Genomic DNA, 21221 nt, shown 5'->3' on the forward strand with positions numbered 1-21221 from the left:
CCACACAAAACGCACACGTCGTTAAACAGCGACCCCTAGAGTTGAAACCTCCGGGAATCGAACGCGGAACGTCCGCTCCTCTTGCGGAGCCCTCCAATCCCCTAGTACGATCGAGCAGTCCCCGTTCCAAATGGCATGGAAACAAGGGTAGAAAATCAAGGTCAGAAATATGTTTTACACGTGACTTATTATTGGTAAACACCGTATCCGCGCTTCCAAGTTAAATCAGAATGTGTTGCATTTCCCAAAACCGTGGGTAATTCTGTTGTAATTCTCAGCAACAAATTTAATAATAATCGATAAAGATATGCATCATTAGTGAAAGTTTTACACTAATAAAAAAACTTAGATGCTAGATTAGTTACTCAACGCAATCATATTTGAGTACGTATCTATGACAACCTAAATAGTTCACTGGATAGCAGTGCAAAATAAAATAAATCCGACGGTAGAATACACTTAATCACTAGACGCTTACCTAGATTTGTCTGACTGCCTGTGCTTAACACTGAATGTATGAAGAAATCACTCGCTGGGAAAACATAGCATATTTAGCAAATTCATTAGAAAGGGTTGTGTTACTGGTCATGAACGCCTTAGAGAATAAGAAGCGCATTATAAGTTGCTGTTAATTCTAAGTGTCTAAAAAGAACTTGATTGACAAAAACTTGATTAATACTAACACGTATTATGGTCTCGTTAAAGATTTCATAATCGATTACATCAACACCAGTACTAAATTCACAAAGGTACTGGGAATTAAGCTTCCTATGTTTAAAAAAAATTAATAAAAAAACACGACCACGTAAGAGTTGATAAGTAGTAGTGGTGACGAAGTATCTAGCGGTCTTGTGGACAGTTTCAATTCCTGATGTTTTGCATAGCAACAGCCCCCATCCAACCTCCTCCTCCACAGGCCTTCTAGGGATCATCTACATTTGTGGCTCTGGAAAAAAAACGAACGTGTTCATAGAGCATGTAAAAGTACGCTAAATTGCGAGCCGTATTTATGAAACCACTCAACGAAGTTTGTTTTGACGGCTGTTTCCAGAAACATATTATATTGGGTCTTAGACACTTAATATAATGGTTTTCTAATATGAAGAGAAAAAACCCTGAACTAGTTAATTTTTTTTTCTCACAAAACGGTGAAGTCTGCACAGCAACAAGCGCCATGATTGCGTTGCACTCTGCGTCTCAGGCGCTGGTAAGTACGACTTCAGTCCAATTGCATGTTTCTCTCTTTCTGCATAATCTTTTCCAATTCATACCGAGTAACCAGCATAGGCAGTCAAGCGAACTATTAACAACAGATAATTTCTAGCAAGTCTTTCAGTGGCGTATTACATTTTCGGAATCGTGGCTTGACTTGTATTCATACTCATTCATCCCTCCTAAGACTAAAACTGAAACTGTACTTCTCTGCGTTAACTTTATTTCCTGTTTGTTATTATCCGGGAATAGAAGTGGCGCCCTTATTCCCGAATTGAAATCGTTGTTTGAGTAGTTCGACTAATTCCCGCTAGTTTGAAAAGTAGGTCGACCAGGAAAACTGAAAAGCTGAGCGCGTATAACTATGTAATACTTTTATTGTATGGATGTCGTCACTGCATGCGTTTTTGAAGGATGGTTGGCGTTATCCGAGGCTAACAGATTGTTACGGTCACATGAAGTGGAAATGCTTGGTTGAAGTGAGGAAGAATTAAGGATTATTGAACGTAATACATACGAAACTTGCCATTTTTCTGTCTGTGTTAGTGACCGAGAGTAGATTTGATAAAATGGATGTATGTTTGTTATTTTCACCATCACTCAAGTGTTGTTAACTGCATTTTCAGAAAGATGGAGCGCCGTGAGGAGGATGTCACCGGCAGGTCGCCAGTTTACGCAGGCTTTGCAGGAAATGATTAGAGTGCGTTTTGGAAACCAGCAGAAAGCCCTGCTTGAGCTCGCTGTTTAAGACGTCCCACGATGCTGTTAAATGTTTGCAGATAGACTACTCGATGTGCAGAGATGCGGTACTTTTGAAATAAAGTCTCACCGAGATGTTCCCCTCGGCAGATCACGCAACCATCGGTATCTTGATATATTTTAAGTCAGAAACTCATCCTTAGAAGATGGAGACTGACAAGTTTTGCATTTCCTAAGACTAGCAGCAAGGGGAGAAAAACGCTTATGAAGAGCTCTTAGGGTTTGGGAACTGACGCGGCGCTGTGCATGTCCCGATTGGAGTCACTGGAATCCAACAAGAAGAAAGCTTTACGGAGACGCCAAAAAGGTAAAAAAAAAGAAGAGTATTCAATCTCTGGCTGGTTAGCGCATCAGAAAAAAAATACGTTTTTCTTCGATTTTGAGACTGGGTGATGCCGGTGATGCGCAGATGAAGCAGCAGTATCCGAATGCAGTGCTGGAGGAACAGAGATGAACCCTCATTGTCGATGAAACCATCAAGGGTTGCGTCGACACTCTCTGGTTTCTCCAGCAGATACAGGAGTTCAGGGGGAAAAAGTTGGGGGTTAAGGAAACATCGCCGCAGTCTCGTAGGTCCCACGATGAGCAAAACCCTGACGTCAACAATTGGAACACAGTGAGATTCAAATGTAGACAAGATATGTACGACTCGACTTGTCCGCGGCGCTGTGTGGACTCGCTGTTTTCATTCGCCTCATTTTATTAGTAATGTGTTTCTTGGAGTCGCCAATCCTGTGTTTATTTTAGTATTGCTTTTGCACATCTCTCTACACGCGGCCACCCCTACATACATGCATGCGTGGAGATCCCACACGCTGCTGGAGCGAAGTGCAGTCTTTTTTTTTTTGCTTTCGATGTTTCTTTTTAAAGTATTGTGGTACGTTTGACCCCACTCTGCTTAATACAGTAGCAGATTTTATTTGCTCTTAAAAGCTTCGGGCTTGTGAATGACGTCAGAAAATGTACCTTTGAAATAAATAATTATAATGGCCCACTTAGTTTTTTTACCACACTATATTTGCTTCTCATAGATTAATGTAATGAAGTAGTCTTGTTTAGGGTTATATGATTGTCATGTTAGACGAAATAAAACAACCCTTTGATGTGCAATTGAAAGCCAATTAAGTGAAGTAAATCTCAACATATCACTAAACGTAACTTTTCGGTAGTGTTAAATACATTTTGGTACCAGATAATAATCGGCAATTACAATAAGTAAACATGCTTACAAATAGTCAGTGAATAGTTTGCTGTGGTTGAAAGCCCGAGTAATAACATTAAGGTTATGTTGTTGTTTAATAAAACTAATGAATTGGCCGTTTCTGAAGTGGCGGGGCCCGGTTGGAATTCGATTTTTGTCATGCACAACGCACCTTCCCTTCTCAACGTCAGCAATGACGTTAATTAATAGGCTCGATATTTTGAGCTCTTGTACTACAACCCATCACGTAGTCTTAATGAATATGTAAACTCATTCAGAGGGTTTATTCATTTAATTATTTTGGTAGTCATCAACAGTAACGTTTTTGAGTCAACAAAGGCTGGTGATTCAGCTCACACAATAACAGTTCAAGGAGATGTATTGCATAACTGAGCTGGGTCCTGGATAACGAGTCGCGCAGAAATCGCAAACTGTGCTATACCGCATGTTTGCATAACATAATAATTACAAATATTATCATTATTAACATTATGAATAATGCAATCTTTGAAATTTGTAAAATACAATTTTAGTACAAACGTTATTTGAATGAAACTTTGTACCACTATGTCCATCTTGCTAATAATCCTCATTTTAAGTGTAAATTTGACGTACATGTTATATTCTGCCCAAGTGAGGTTTACCGTAACAAAATTACCACGGGGGGGAAGATGGAAATAACGAAAACTTTTACCACGGAGTGATTTTTTGTTACGACACCGATACGGACAGTGGCTTAGTTTCAGCTAAAATGTTTCAAACACAGGAAATCCTTAAATAAAAACTCAAGTTTCACTCCAGGTACCATGTTCAACTAGAGAGCAGTAACTACATGTTAATAACCAACACAGCCATATCAGTGAAAGTATATATAGCCTACTGTTGCCAGGCAAATCACTGATGAAGTAGTAACAAATAGATTTTCTCGCAATTCAGTGTCAAAACAAAAAACTGCATTGCAACCGTGCAAATACAGGTACACGCTTATAGTTACATTACGCACGGCAGTATTAATTGGTGACCAGTTCGTACTAATTTATGTAAAAACATATTACTCATAAGGATTTGCGTACTATGCTTTCGGCCGTGTCGTGCTCTCTACATTTAAAAAGAAACTTTGATTAAGTTTGTAATTTAAAATGTAAAACCCTCTCTTTAAGGAAGCCTCATGATTAAGGCGTGCAAGTTAAATTTATTACAAGCTTTTTTCTTCCATGAATTTCAGTTAAAATGAATATCGGACGCTTTTCAAGCATTAAGACCGGTAGATTTTTTTTAATTCAACGAGGATATTTGTTTTGCTAATGTTTCCCTGTCAGCGTTGCCCCAGAATACCCGCATAAAATCAACCATTAAATATTACTACTCTTCTTTGCTTGTGTTCCATGTTAAAGGACCTCGTCGACGCAAAATTGCCGTCGCCCGTGACTCAGATTATTTCGTCTTGCTGCATCGTTGCACAACTCTCTATTTGTGGACATTCACGCAATTCATTTAATCAAGTCTAAGCACTGCTCGAATATAGTCTAAAAGGGAGACTTCAGTTATTTAAAGTAACCATTTGAATTTGGTTTAATTGATTGAGTTTCACTCCAAAGACAAATATACTAAATACTTGGGAAATCACAATTCCATAATCCTTAAACGGCAAAATAAAATACTTAAATCTCTGTCCTGTAAGGCGTTCGATCCATACAGCCGCGAGTATTCTGCATAAAATAAAAATGCATCATTTCAAGAATTTAAAATAAAAAAATATTGCGGCGGTTGTCCACAATAGAATGTTACAAGTCCGTTACTCCAGAACAAGACCGATTCAGTCATTTTAGGGTTTTAAATATAAAAAAGCATCACCACAAATACCACTTGGATAAGCCGTTTCAAAAGTAGATTAATGTACATCAAAATACTTAATTACCTGTAATTTAAGCGTTCACGTTCGTATTTCACCCAAACTATACAGTAAAACACGCCCTCCGTCCTATTTAGGACGATGAACCTCGATAAACCGCTATTATCTTATATAATAGTGTGAAGTTTAACAGCGAGTATATAGCAGTCACAAGTAGTTCGATTTCAATCTGAGAATGTGTATAATAAAATTAATTACATTAAATATTTTCATAAGGGCTGCATCAATTGAACCTATTTAAATGTAGGGGAATAAGAGGTTCGGGTTTTTTCTCGAAACTTTTGTGCCCGTTTTCAACCACAAAGTCACTTTAACTCTTAGCTCGAGTTTATGTTCTGCATAAATGAGGATGATTTGATATTTCAATTAACGTATTTTAACACTAACATTTTAATTCTGTTATGTATATAAGGACTGCATATGTGGCGAAATATCGTAAGGTCCGCGATCAAATGAGTTCTCCTATTAAATTCACAGAAGTTTGATACTCATGTAACCAGTGGCACTGAAAAATAGTTTGCAAAATATTGGCACCTTTGCAAATCAGGTTCACGAATGGTGAAGGTACACTCCATGCTAGTTTTACTGTAGCCCAGCGTTTCAAAGGTCGGAGGTGTTACGTGCCGATTTAAAACTGACGCTCTGATACGTACACGCACAGATAAATATTACACACCGATTAAAAAGATATATACACACACACATCACAATACTCATCACATAAAATTCAAAACTTAAGCCAATGAGCAATAATTTGTCCTGTTTTCATAGGTATTTTACTGTTCAGAATAGACAGGTATTCAGAGATAGTTCTGTTCAATCCGTGTCAGTGTTTTATGACCAGTGAATTTCAGAACCTGCAGAAGTCTTTGAAAATTAGCTTGTCTGATTTTTCAAAGTTCAGCGTCGGCGAGATACCTCGCCAGACAGCTGCTGTCCAAGGATGCACACTCTTCAGAATGCTCTGCTCTCACAGCAGCGCCATCCAGATGCCGGCCACATCGATGTCCACGCTGGGCCTACTGCCATGAAAATCCACGGCACCAATGCCTCTGCAGAGGCCTGCACACCACCGCTTGGCGTTCCAGTGTGGCACTGATTATTCTGCTGAGGATGGATTTGCAAGGTGAGGATAATACATATACACACTAGTCGTGAATTTACATAATCACGCAACACAAATGACATTCTTCAGGAAATACCAACTTATGACCGAACTTCCTTGACAGTTAAACATTTTAAATCCAAAGCATGCAAATGGCTCATAAAGTGAGATGACCACAAGTCGCAGAACGGCACCAACATGATCAGACTGCTTACGAGTGGGAGATGACAGAGGAAGGGCCCAGCTTTGCAAGAGTAAACTCCGCAAAGAAAGCACAGAAAGCACTTAACACAGCTTACACACACAGAGAAAGAAATAAGCCTCCAAATAAATGTACAGTAAAAAAAAAAAAAACATTTAGTCGGAAAGTAAATCACCTTTTCATTTTCTCATTTAAAAGCTTATTTTATTTGCAGGTGTCCAGCTAGTTTTTCAGTTTCACCCAATGTCTCCAGAAATGTAATTCACTGTTTATGTCATTCCAAAATGTTAATGAAAATGAAAGCCCAAATTTGTGAATCAATTGTTTATTATGACAGCACAGATCAGTACAAAAATGCACATTTAAATACAGTTTACATTACAGGTATAAAGCATGTATAGCCCAGTAGATAATATATAATAGTTTAAAAGTCAGCTTAAATTACTGAATTGTGAAACTTTTGTAGAGAATAGCAAACATCAGCAAGTGTTAATTTTGCTACTCTATGCAGAAACTGCAATCAAATGACAGCAACAGAAATGTATTTACCTTAAGCAAACCGACAGCAGCACTTTCTTGCCATCACCTCACCCCGTCCTGCTGATCCCTGTAACGTGTAAGACTCCTGATCTCAGCCCAGCAGCCCTCAGCGGAGACGACAGTGACAACGTTGAGGCAGCAGCTGATGGATCGGCTGGCTTCACTTCAGCAGCACGATCAATACTGGAGGCATCAGAAGTGGTTTAACTCCAATATTTACGTGCTGCTAGAGCGAGGCGGCCAGTGTGTATGTGTGTGGGGTGCTGGTGGGGGGGTAGGGAGGGGGGTGACGACATCCCCAGTCTCTCTCTCCTGGGCCTGGTCCACTTATGTGCTGCTTGTCAGCTTGCAGTCTTATTTCCCGCAACCTGCTTGCCAGGGCCTGTCTGCCCGGTGTTATTGCTGCAGCACAGCATGGCCTGCATCCCCGTATGACCCACAAACCATTCTGTGCTGCTACAGCACCGCCAGGCCTGGCCCATGCACTTCCCTCTTCTCTCCCGCTCTCCCTTTCGTCGTCTCCTCTTAGTCTTTCTCTTGCCCCCCCCCCCCCCCCCCACAGGCACGCGCGTGCTCGCTCACTTGCTCTCTCTCTCTTGCTCGCTCTGTCACACACATACGCACACCAGAAGCCAGGGTCTGACGACATCTGAAATACAAGAACAAGAATGACATGAATGAGCACAACCTCTACATGAAAAATAAACATAAACTTCACATTTGTACCAGTTGGTTAAATAAACTGCTCCTGCTGCTCATTATGTAGCAAAGCCGGTACATCCTGCAATGCAGCACATCACCACATCCCAATTACATTTTAGCCAACGTATTATAATTCCTAAACCATATTTTTAACATTTTAATTCAGTATTAGCTTTACCAAGTCAAAATGGGACATTTCAACTTTAAAACTATATTTAAAATATAGGTAATATAAGTTTAGACAACAGTGAAAGCAACCACAGAATTGCACGAATAAAAAGGTTATACACCAGCCTATACAGAACAATTATGCATTAAAATAAACGAATGAGAGCTATCTATTATAGCAATCATTTGACAGAAAATTGTAGAAAACCAACTTTAGCACACCAATTACAACCGTTAGTGTTGCAAGCATGTACATACTTTACTGGTTATGCAACAAAGCTATTGACTGAGCTGCTGCTTAGTGTCAGCCAACATCCTTGCCTATGTTAAGGACTCCAACTCATCCAAAACTGTTCCCTGAACCAATTCCCATCCTGACAAAAATACATAGACACACCCCTTTGTGTGCACACTCCCAGCCAACCCCGCTGCATGCTGGCTAAAGACAATGAAACAGAGGATGGCCAATGCCTTTGGTATAATGAATGGTTATTGTAACATGAGAATCTGCAATTAGTGCCATCCACTAGGCAGACGCAGTGGAAGCTGATACAATCCAAACTACCTATCTAGCAAAACTGTTATGAGGTTAGACCCAAATCATGCTTACGAAATGAAACCTAATGCATCAGAACCCTCATCTCTGTTCAAATACAATAAGCGCAATTTTAATTTGCCCAAATAATGCAGAAATTTAAGTAAAAGATTCTGCCAAGAGGCTGCAAGTATTTTGGTTCAAAATAACTAGGCACAAGTTGAAAAATATTTCACACCCTCGGTGGAAGCACCTTTACACAGAATAAGGTATTTTAATGTATTTAGCTAAAGCCCAAAAATAAGAAACACTCTTGTTCATTCCTAAAAGCATAAAAATAAGCAACTAAAATTGGGTAGCCACTGAAACCTGGCTTCTGTTAAAAAGTATTTCATTTCCAAGTCATTAAAGAAAAGCTTACGAGGCTCAAGTAAATTGAGTCTGCCAGGAAATTCTGTATAACCTACTAGTCAGAGGTTTTACTTTTTGTTTAATCACTGTAGAACTGATTGCCTCAAATTAACAGCTAAAACTCTGCAATGTCTTGTGCAATGTCAGTTCTCAGATGGGAATTTACAAACACCAATTGTAGGATCTCAAAACTGTAAGAAATGCATTTATAGTCATGCTCACCACATGCTATGAATATGTAGACAGTAGCACCTGCTACATGCATAGAAGTTTGTATTTTGTCCTATATGGTAAGTGACCATTCAAAAGTGTTATATGTTAGATATTTTAGATCCTAAGAGGCACAACTCAACTAAAAATAGGGGTAAGAAATTCAAATTTATAATTTACATAACTAATTTAGGTGAAACACAGCTGACAGGTAAAGAAAGCCAGCACCCAAATGGATTCACCAAGGTTAATTTGATCTCAGGAACAATTGGATTCCCCATCCCTTTGCAATACAAGCCATTCAAACTACTTTAAAATGTTCAAAAAGTTCTTGTTTTTGAGAATAAGAACCTCCATTTTCACATAATCAGTAAAAATGAACCTTGTGAGTGGGGCAGCAAACTACAGGACAAATGACCAACCACAATAATGAACATAATGCATAGACACAGGGAAAATACAAGTAACGGAACACATGTGTAAGTATATTTGATATGATCAGCTGTCAGTGTGTTGGACTGTCATAAGGTGTAAAGCATTTATTAGGTCCAGATGTTACCATAGGACTTATAAAATTACAGCAGATCTCAGAGTCATAAAAATCTGTTATAAGCTGCCATGTCTCCATGACATTTCTCTTAAACGTAGTGCATTTAGCTAACAAAACATTTTTTCCCCAGTTTGTTAAAAACCAACCAGAAAAGGGAGGAAGGGATTCTCTATGACGACTCAATATTTATCAGGTATCATCTACAATGAACAAGGTCCTGTGCTAGACAGACAAAAAGGGTATGTTAGGGGGTGAAGCTGGATCCACAGTTTCATCAGGTCTAGGCTAGATAGTGCTTCATAAAGCATCACATAAAAAGGCTTGAAAACAAAAATCGTTACACTGCTTCAAGAAAGTCCTCTCAGAATACTGTCAAGTTAATTAAATGAATGAATCTATGGGAAAGACAAAAAGGTCACATTTCAAAATGTCTGCAGGAGTGCAAACAAACTATAATCAACCCACAAGCAGCGAGGGGAAGACGTTGTTTTAATCCTATAGACAAAACAGAAATGTACTGAAATTTTGCAGAATGCCAATTTAATCCCATATTGAAACTGTAATCCCATATTGAAACTTGATATTGTACAAAAAACTGAAACCAAGCGCTTAACAAATGTTAAACTTTATAAGTGCACATTTATCCTTTTGTAAAACCTGACTGCATCTGATTCAATACCACAGTGAAACATAGTAGACAGATGCAGAATTTACAAGTGATTTGACATCTGACCTTGATTTATTTGAATGCTGGTTACAGAAATCTTGCTATAGGTATTAGAACCACCACTGCAAGCCGGAAACAACTAAATTAGGAGAGGTAAATTAGACCTAGTTTTCTTACATGCGCATCTAAATTTCAACCCAATAAGCAATTACTAATGAAACCAAAATTTGTTAAACAATATGCCAATACAGTAACAGTGATATCCGTGATATGCCAATGACAGCCAAATGAGAACACATACACCCCCTAATCAAAATGCTTAAAGCTTTTTCAAAACTACTACACTGCAAATCATAGTTCCTTTAAAAAACACTGACAAAAACAAAATTAAATGGAGGCTTTTACTTGTAATCATGTTTAAAAACAAAAAGAAATGCATTTACAAAGTACTTACACTTGATATCCACCGCATTAAACAAAACACAAAAAAACAAAATCAACCAGATACATTAAAATATGTATAAATTGCAAACAAATATTTTTCATGCCTTATTTAAATCTTTAAATCTATACTATGCTGACCATGAGGGCCCAATGTCCATTTTATGTGAAAGAATGCACAGAATGGCTATTTAGACCAAGTGGAGAGGTAGAAGGGTGTGTTTCTTGTAATTACTACTGGGCTGTGTTTCTAAAAATACATTTTCTCCCCTATAGAAAGAAAAAAAAAATTCTTACGTGTGGGTGTCAGGCCTACATACATATACACAAACACACACACACACACGCACGAAGAGCTACCTTTACATTTGCTCATAAAACTCACACACTGAAGCACACTTCCTCCTGCACTGTAGCCATGTCATACAAATCAAACAACCGTCGAAATGATATAATTACACATCTGGAAAACTGAAACAATCACAAAACACTACTTTGCTCCTATGCCCCTCCCCCACAAAACACACACACACACAAAAAGGGTTTAGGCATAAAATCACAAATCACACTGACAATATTTCTTAAGGCTTTTATCACACCATAGCTACTAGAGACTCTCACATTACATAACTACATTTAAGTATTCCATATGGAATGCAAAAGACTCCACAAAATATAACTTTAAGCTGTAGAAAAGTTCGACTGCTGTAGGACCTAGACTACATAATGTATAAAAATAAATCTAAATGAAGAAATGTCGTGAAAACCAGAAAGGTGCACTTACTGCAACTTTGACAAATTAAATCAAGGCATTTGAAAATTAATATCCTTTACAGATGTTATTTTCCATTGAACTCACTAAATGACTGAAGCTTGTTTTCACATTTGTGACATTTCACTTGCTTACGGTAACAGCAAATTCTCATTGATTTAACACAAAGCAGTTTGATACACAGTGTAAAAGCAACAAAATGCTAAAATAATCATTCAGGTGATTAAAAACTACAAAAATACAAAGACCCAATATTTCTCAGTGCTACCCTGAAGTGCTGTCATTAGAACAAAATAAAATTGTACTGTAACTCATCAGTAAAACAATGGACTTGCGATAGGATACATCGCTTCAGCACAATCACAAATACTATTATTGCACATAGAAATGAGCTTCAAAAGGCAAAAAGATATAAATGAAACAATATATAAATATAAAAGGGAGCACCAACAAGACAGGTACCATATACATCCAGGAGTCAGCCCTCTTCATTAAAGCATATACAACTTTAAATATTATTATTAATAATAATTCATAAATAAGCTGAGAAATTTCCCCTGAAGCCTAATACAATTAAAAAAATAATAAAAAAAAAAAAGACTAAAACGCACAAGCTTTGACTCATCACTACCGACAGAGAATTTTTGCATCCAAGCGTCAGATAACAGTTTGACATAACCAAAAGTAGGGCACATTAGGCTACTTTTCATTAAGCCTGATCTATACTTTCCAGCTACACCAATGTAACTTAAGAGTTTGTACTAAAAGAAAAGTATTAACAACAAAAATCACTGCTTTTGATTCAAATTGTATTCCATAGCCAAGCTGACAATGCAGTTCAGAAAATCAAGTGAAATTAAAAACCTATCCAGACAATCCATGTGAAATGCAATATTTATACAAGAACAAGTGTGTAAGAAATTAGAGCAAGTGTTATTCCTAATTATTCTAATCAGCTAGCTGTGATTTAAGAGTAAAATAAAACAAAATCCTTCAATTCAGTATGCACTGCTTCGTAGAAAAAAAAAAAAAACACTTTCCATCCAGGACATAAGACAGAACCACTTTGCACTAATTTCAGCACATATGCAGTGTGAACTGTTTACTGCCTCCAAAGTTCAGTAACGACTAAGATGCAATCAGTTATGAGTAAACACAGCTTTCACAAGAACAGACGAATAGTTTTCACATATGTTAATTACTGGTGGCTAAAATACATAAATTTCATAAGACCCACCAATATAATTTTACTGATCCCCAAGTACCAATGGAGTACACTACACTGAAACAAACTGATAAGTATCGGAGGAGAAAACCTCTGGGACATCTCAAATACTTTGTCATAAATATAGCTTTACAACAATTTTTAGCAATGAGCAAAACAAGTTATAAAATGTCAGTATCATTTTACAGTACAGGCAACGTATACAAATAAATGGATTGGTTCAATAATTGAATAGTGTTGAGTACCTAATTTTTCAATCCCCAAGTAGTCTATTTTACTGTCAGACACAACCGCATAGCACTAACCATTCAATGACTATTAAAGCAGTAAAACTTACAATACTAAGCTAAAGGTTCTCTCTGAAATTTGGGAAAGTAAGAATAGTACAATGTTAATTCGGTAACTAATATTTAATAAATCTAACACATAAGTAAATTTACAGAAATAAAAGTTGCTCTGAGCATAACTACTGACAAAACATTTATCCACTATTAAGCTAGAGAACTAAATGCAAAATCCCCGAAAAGTTTAATGCCATTGATTGTTTACTGCAAATAAGACAGTGACAAGAACCAAATCAAAAAGAGAAGCAAAAGTATTTATTATAGGCAGTGATCGAGTAAGTGCAAAGGCTATTTAACGTGGTATATAATACCCACACCACATAGCAAGCATCAAGCATACGTTTATTATTATTAATATCACCACCATCACCCCAATTATTACTACTACAACAACTTCCCAGGGACCCGGATATTAAGAATGTAAGTTCCCCGACCTCGGACTGCAGCAGGACTAATTGTTTATGGTACACGTTTGGCTCTAGACTGACATCTGGTCATCAATAACTCCGCATTCCCCTCACTTGCCGTCTGAACTGACTCCTATTCTGAGCAGGCTTCTGTCAATACTCAATTCCTGTATCTCTGGGCGGTGTCCCTAAAATATGTCTAAACAGATGCATTCAGTACAGAAAATGTACAAACACCACCTATCTTAGAATGCAGAACAAATGCTGCAAGCAGTACACACAAGGGTCTACAAAAGCTAAGGAACACACTAAAACAAATACAACCAATATAACTGAAACTGGACAGCCTTACCTTCACAATTGCTATCCTATATAAAATTAGGAAACACCACAATGGCCAATTTGGACTTACAACACTCCTTAAAAAAAAAGAAATGCTAATTTAAAAAATCAATTTAAGATAATTAAAAATGTTTCCTCCACAGAGGAGAAGTCATGTTTCATACATTTATCCAACAAAATTCCACACAAACACTCAAATTATACACTCAAGTTATGGTCCAGAAGAGCAACTTACTGAATGTCAAGCATTAAAGAGCTAACAGTTACAATCAGGGAAGCATATACCAGCTTGCTTCTCAATAACAAACTCTAAAGGTTTATATAAAACCAAACATTAGATTAAAATGTTTTTTGTGAGAAATCCATAGGATTCCACAAAATCTGGACTGAAATCCCCATGGGGACATTCAAGTTGAAGCTCTCTGCTCACATATTAAACAGATGAAAGGGAACTATTTTATGCAACTCTACGACACATGCACAAAACACCCACCCACAGCCCCAGTACTTTTGGGGTAAAATACTGGACAGTCTGTCTAGTATTTAACCAGAAAACTGAGTTTTAACAGGGCTGTTAAATGTCTAATACAATATTCAAAAGCTGTCCTGGGAAGGTGGGAAGGAGGAAAGAGAAAAATAAAAACACCAACCAGTTCAACTGCCAGTGAAACAGAAACTTCCAGAAATAAAACTGGCTACCATTCTACCAAAATGTTGCCCAACATAAAATTCAGCAAACCACCTAAATACTGTCAGTAGTAAATATATTACACATATTTGCTTTGATTCATTCAGTATTTTAATGTCATTTTGTTTGAAACACTATGGTTTGTATGCAATTGTTATTATTCCTAAAAATGCAAGTATTTTTGTGCACGATAACCAAGATATTGCCTAGTATCACCAAAAAAAAAAAAAGCCACCACACTTCATACTGTGTGGGACAATAAACTTGCCGCACTATGACAAACTGAGCCAAGTGCTTTAACATTTGACAATTTAACATCAAATCTTCCAACTATTTTCCCACCACCTATAAACACTGGACACATGGTCAACATAATCAAAAACTGGCCAATTGTCAATACACTGCAATTACAGCATAAAAATATTTTTAAAGCATTATCTGAAATAATGTTATCAGCTGTCATATTTGTATATTATAAGCCAAATGCATTTTAGAATTTGCAGTGCTGCATGATATCTAACAAGGGCTGAACAAGAAACTGCTAAAACTTACACTGCCGATTGTTCTGTGACTGACGTCTAAACTTGACCAGGGCAAAAGTAAGACTGACCACCCATTATGCAAAAAAAAAAAAAACCTCATGGTGGACATTGCTTATATGCTTAATTTTCGGAAGACGATACTTCCTTCAAGAAACAAAATGTAACCACATCCATAAAATATATAAAAATTACAGCTCAATATGACTTTAGATTTACAATGGCTATTCAACTAGTTAAAGAAAATAAATACACCAAAATAAACCTTAGTATAACTAAACATATACATGTACAATTTAGTGACTCAGACACACACAAAACTCAGCCTAGGAGTGATGGTTGAATATGCCAGTATTACAGCCATAAATAAAACAAAAAAAGTTACAATACTCTTCCTTCACAGGTAATGTCTACAAACAAAAGTTATGACAGCAGCAAACAAATGGTCCAGTTAATAAAAACTCAAGCTGGCAGCCTTTACCACATGACAAAATACAGGTGCTGGTTACGTCACAAAAAATGAATAATTTAGCACCAACTTAACCACTGCTGTTCCCCTCCAGTATTGACCACCATCACTAAAACATTTAACTCTTATCAACGCATGCTACAACTTAGCTATACAAATTCCCCTGTTTTACACAGCATGCCCTCATAAAACATGCTTATTTTGATTACTTTAAAATGTTTAAAGACCTATGAATAACGCACTTTTGTTTAATTGCATGTCATGGAAAAAAATTCTATACTGAGCTGACAGGTTCACAATCGCTACAAAATCATTCATATTAGACAAAGCCTATTTCCCTCAAGATAAACCAAGTACCCATTAAAAGACGGCAAATAATTTTCCTCATTAAGTCCAGTGTCTAGCATAATATAATTCATGATATAATGGCATAATTGAGAGTACTTAAAACTTGAGACCAATGGACCAATAAAACACAAATGCACCAAAATAAAACCAAATATACCCAACAAAACGATTATATTGATATATTAATTTCCTGGGTCTCTCGTCTCCATCAAGACAACTAAATCTTTTACAAAACTAGGATTTCTCAAAGGGAATTCCCCTTTCAGGTTGTTTTAGAGTAGTTACAAGGGCACAAATTACCAAAAGATGAATCATTTAGAGTTTCACATCCAAATAATTTCTGACAGAACTCGCATCCTTCAAACGTAATTTAGAAAGGTTACAGTACAAGTCAACTAAACAAGGCTGCTTTAGAGTTGTTTTACAAAGGTAAATATTGCCATTAATTGACTCAGCTTTAAATAAAATGGAGTATTGCTTAAATTAACAATACAGAGCTTACAAAACCAATATCCCCATCTCAATATAAAATAATTATATCAATCTATTAAAAGTAAGAAAACAAAAAATAAACTTTCAGGTGTTAATGGAGATCAATTACGCGCAGAAAAGTATTTGATTCATTATTTGTATATGGAGTACAATCAAAGTTCTCTTTTTCGTGAAGGCTGGTATCTCATACAAAAATAAACAAAAATAAGCCTCTCAAGTTCATTTTCTAAGCAATAGTAGAGTACCATTCAAATCAGAAGAGTATTAATTAAAACCAAAAATTGTCTGTTATCGTATAATTCCATGCAAACACACTCCCAGCAACTGCAGCTAAGAGAGCGATAACCTAGATTTACGCTGACCTCCGTCAATGCGTCTTTTAATAAATTTTAAAAAACCACACGAATAATAAATGTTGCACAAGCATCACCAAACGTGGAACTTTTCAAAGTCAGAAACAAACGTATTTAGTAGTCAGCTAGTGCTCAAAAACCTATAAGAAACAGCAATTTAGCAGCGTCCTCAAAATATCACTTCTGCTCTTCCGCACAGGAGGAGCCGCGCATCGCTTTCGGGTCGCCATCGAACCGACTGACTAATTGCAAGCACAAGGACTCCGCAGATAACATTTCGGCCGACACGCCGGCAACGGAACATCAGCCCCACGGAGCCTGAAATGCCGCTCGTGTTCAAAATGGGTATAACTCAAACTGGTAACGAGACCCAGACTTATGCATAAGATTGTCAGTAATCACAAAGCAGTAAAAAAGAGCCCAGTCCCAAAACGGGGGGGGGGACTTTTCGAGTCACTCAATTTACTGCGACGGGGGGGCGGGCGTGGGGTCACATTATAGTGTTTATGGAGCACTCTGACCAACTCCCTACCATGTTAGGGTCTGTGGATTGCACTTTTTGCCTCGCACATCTTCCTGGGTAATATTAACAACTAAATATAACCCCCTAGTCAGACGTTTCCCCGCAAAAAAAAAAAAAAAAAAACTTTATTGAAAGTGTGAAGCGTACACTTATTTCTCATAAGTCTTCTGCAGCGGTATTTGACTTTACCCATGAAAACCTGCACGCCAGGTTTACTTAGCTAGTTGTACCACGAAGGGTAGATTACGAGGGCTAATATACATATTAGTAGTCTAGCTATGACTAACATCACAGAGTGACCATCCACCCAGACTAACCACCAATAACATCAGCTTCAAGCTTGCCACGCTGGTCACTTTGTCGACCACATTAATATAAATGACCAGCCGTAGCAGTGAACTATCCAATGTGCAATATTTTTTTTTTCTTGGAACAAAAAGCGAGCCAACATCGAAGATAACCTACTGTGCGTTGGCAAGAGCTGACAGCAAATGGACATCGCTCAACGCCACATGAACTACCGCTATTTAACATAATAAGCAGCTAACTGGTTACACGACGAAAGAGGACAAGCAAAAACAAAGGCGACTGGACGGCAATATTTAAAACGCAAGAGAGATGCAGCCCAGGCAACTTACCTTAAAAATGGGGTCAAAGTGCCCTTTTTAAAACCGTACGGTCCGCTTGATAGCCAGTAGACCAATCCCACAACAAAGTTACTTCAAAATACACAAAAATGTGCTCCCCGAAAAGCATCAATTCCCAGTAACAAATCCCAAAAAAGGAAATAAAAGTATCACATAAAAAAGAACAAGCGAACGTTTGGCATTTTAGTTTAAAATTAATAATGGATAAGGCAGGCGATGCGAGGCTGGCAGTGAAGCGGTGATGGTGCGGTACTGGGGTCCGCGATGACAGCCCTACCGACCGCACAGCCTCCGCTCCCGCTCAAATTTAACGGTAAAAACCCCCCCGACTGGCCCAAGTCCAGCGCCCCGGTCGCTGCAGCCGACTCGTCCGCCATGGAAATATTTTTCAAGAATTTTAAAATAATTTTTAGCAGCAGTCAGATTTTTTTTTCCGAAAAAAAAATCAACGCCGGATTTCCAACGTAACAGGCGAAGCCAGCCAGGACCCGCTTTCATCTTTCTAACGTTTTCTTTCTGCTGCTTGATCATTTCCGATTCCTTTAGTCATGGTGTCGCTCGCAAAAAGCTTTCAGAAATATATTGCCGTGATTTTTCAGCCTGTATTTTCCTAAGAAATAAGGCGGTTTCGATCAGCGGGACCGTTCCCCCGCACACTGCCGCTCTCTACCCCGCTGCTGTTGATGTAATCGCTCTCCACTCGAAAATGGCGCCGAAAACGACTCTCTTCATTCAAATTCGGTGGGGCCGCCCCCCCTCCCCTCGCCGGACGGGCATGCCGGGAATCGGCCCTCTCTCGCTGATTGGCTGAGGGAGAAACGCGCTCTCGGACGGGCTCACCACCCACCCACATCCCCCTCAGCCGGGTAACTGCGAGATTGCGTTAACTCCTTGAGTGCCAAAGCACAATGTCAGCCTCTTCTGTTAATCATAAAAACACATATAAAGAGAAAATTAAATCGTATAATTAAAGACAATGTATGACTATTGTTACCTAGATGCATAACTACCTCATATAAGTGAAAATGTCTAACAGAAATGTAATGTCTTCCAGGTCGAATACACACAGCGAAGAGCACAGTACCTATATCAAGTCTTCCTAACGAAGCGAACTGGTATTAACCCGATTTTTTCCATCCCCACCCCCTCTCCTCCTCCGCCAAATAAGGGGAGTACGCAAGTTAACGCTGTGTGATTCTAAATAAGCATATATGTCTGCTCTGAATGCATTTTGATGCAGTAACTATGATGGGTTTTATTTGGCAGTACACTAACCTGTGTCGTTATGTATTCCGTGTTCGGTATCAGACGGGTTTTGCTGGAGCAGCAGGGGAGCGCGCTTCCCGAGAGTACCGCGACAAGTTGTTACCATAAAATTATTTAGAGAATCCTACCCGAAAAGACACAACGTATCAGTTGCGGCTAAAAGATATTTCATTTGTTCTGTCTGAATGCTACTTTTTTGACGATCGTACGTAAATGTTTGCACCACCATTTCATTGCAAGGAGTGTTAAGGCAGGAGATAACTTGAAGTGGATCGTATGGTGGTCTGCATCGGTACAGCGGCACTCCGCCCCGCTGATGCTACGTGTAGTGATTGGGAAAACAGTGAAAAGAAACCCTAGCCGAATTCGCACTCCAACCGACACCGATCCCATGAGTTCACCTGAGACTTTTTTTAAGCCTTTGTTATCCGGGGAGTTCTACCGCAAATGGCTTTTACACGCTTCAAAGAAGAACGGAACTGCTCATGTCAGGAGCAACGCTGGACGCTAGCAGCATTGTTTCTCTCTACCTGAATTGCAAGGATACGCTCCGGTTGCAATGAGACCGGTTTATTACATTAGCTGGAATTGTCCTTTTACTTGCCCACGTAAAAACTGGTTAATGTTTGTATGTATCGTGTTCCCACGTCAGTCGTATTTACTTGTAAACGTTTGGTTCGCTTGTTTGTGTTCAATTCGCCCGAAGTCGCGTATGTGAGGAATTAGAGGCAGATGGCAGTATCATGTCTGAAAATACGGGAGCGCTGGTGGAGGTTAGAGCGCATCCGCACAGTGACAGCGGGACGACGATCTACATTCTGGACCGATTCCCATTGTTTTCACACCCATAAAAGACACTAAGTGTGCTTATAGGTTAACACATCTCTCCTTGTGTCATTCCATTGGCAGCTAGTTCCTTAGCGTGTAAATGTAGGCAAATGCGTTGTCGTATGCCATACGTATGGATTTCCATACGTTTCGAATATCTTGCAACAAAACACCGCACGAAGCTCGTGATGCCTGTATGCAGGGGAATAAGTAACGAAAACACCAGTTCCGCTCCTTACTAAGATCAGCCTTCCGTACTGTTACTAGGGAGTCAACAGCGATTCTTCTCTGTTTCACTTCAAATGTGCGTATAGGTATCGATGTTCGACATCTGAAGTTAGTATTATAGTATAGCCATGTATAATTTCCGTCTGGACCTTATCGAATTCCTTTCAGAATATTACAAGATGCAGGAGTAATGAGTATTCGGTAAAAGTCAGCCTCTACTGACTTGCACTGTTTAATTTGACAGTCCTGAATATGGCTATGGTAATGTGGTCAGTGGTGTGCAAAGTAACAGAGCAAGGAAGAAACAGATACATTTCCTCGCTGTGTATGAAGGGTATGCTATTAAGTGTATAACATGCCTCAGTTTAAACTATACAGTGAGAGAAGCACCAGTTTGGATTATAAGACTGCATTTTTGTGGTGTCTGGAAAAGTGAAGTCTCTGAAACTTGTCAAATGTTCATAGTGACAGTAAAACTAATGTCCTCTGAAGCTGCACATAAATACTTCGGAAATACCCAGGGAATTCCCTGTCTGCAAGAGGGTACATTTCCTAAATGCACACCTGAGTTTCCGGCGTGATTACAATGCATTCCAGGCTGTACAGTCTGTCTCTCTCACGCTGGCCTTGCTTTTTGGAGGGAAATGCACACCCATGCGAGTACAGACTCACTGTAATACACTATCTGATGGACACATTAAACCCAGATGACCTGGCCAGTCACAGAGAGCCAATACCAAGGCTCCCAGCATTCGTTACGATGGAGAAAGTATTCAAAAGCAATTGCTTTATGATGGCTCAGTAACTGCTGCCGCTTATTCCCGAGGAATACACAGAATACAGAGTGCTTTGTTTTGAGAGATTAGCAGCCAGCATCCTTTGAATTCTGTTGATTTTATACGACTTTTATAGCCAAATTTTGCATTTTAAAGTGATACAGAGACATAGGAACTTAGCAATAATCTGCAGACTTTCTATCAAATATCTGTTTACAATAAAAGTGTGAATGTTTAAATATCCCTTTTTGCTTTTTTGTCAGCTTATTGTTAGAATGTTGAATGTTATAAAAAAAAATCTTTATGGGAGTAACTAATTTAAAACTCTCGAACAAACAAAGTTTTGTCCAGGTCACAGT

The 21221-nt window shown here is 38.5% G+C and overlaps 1 long non-coding RNA gene across 2 annotated transcripts; it reads left to right on the top strand.

Annotated features, from left to right (window-relative positions):
* The first annotated feature begins 40 nt into the window (after positions 1-40).
* LOC125722954 (uncharacterized) lies at positions 41-12844 on the top strand. Of its 2 annotated transcripts, none has more exons than XR_007386691.1 (4): positions 41-160; positions 1155-1207; positions 1839-2278; positions 6061-12844. It is a non-coding gene; the product is annotated as an uncharacterized LOC125722954 (long non-coding RNA). The 2 variants fall into 2 exon arrangements; XR_007386692.1 differs by lacking the exon at positions 41-160 and having other exon boundaries at positions 955-1207; positions 6061-6210; positions 6335-12844.
* Positions 12845-21221: the final 8377 nt, after the last annotated feature.

Source organism: Brienomyrus brachyistius, unplaced genomic scaffold (genome assembly GCF_023856365.1).
Source record: "Brienomyrus brachyistius isolate T26 unplaced genomic scaffold, BBRACH_0.4 scaffold44, whole genome shotgun sequence".
NCBI classification, from domain to species: domain Eukaryota; kingdom Metazoa; phylum Chordata; class Actinopteri; order Osteoglossiformes; family Mormyridae; genus Brienomyrus; species Brienomyrus brachyistius.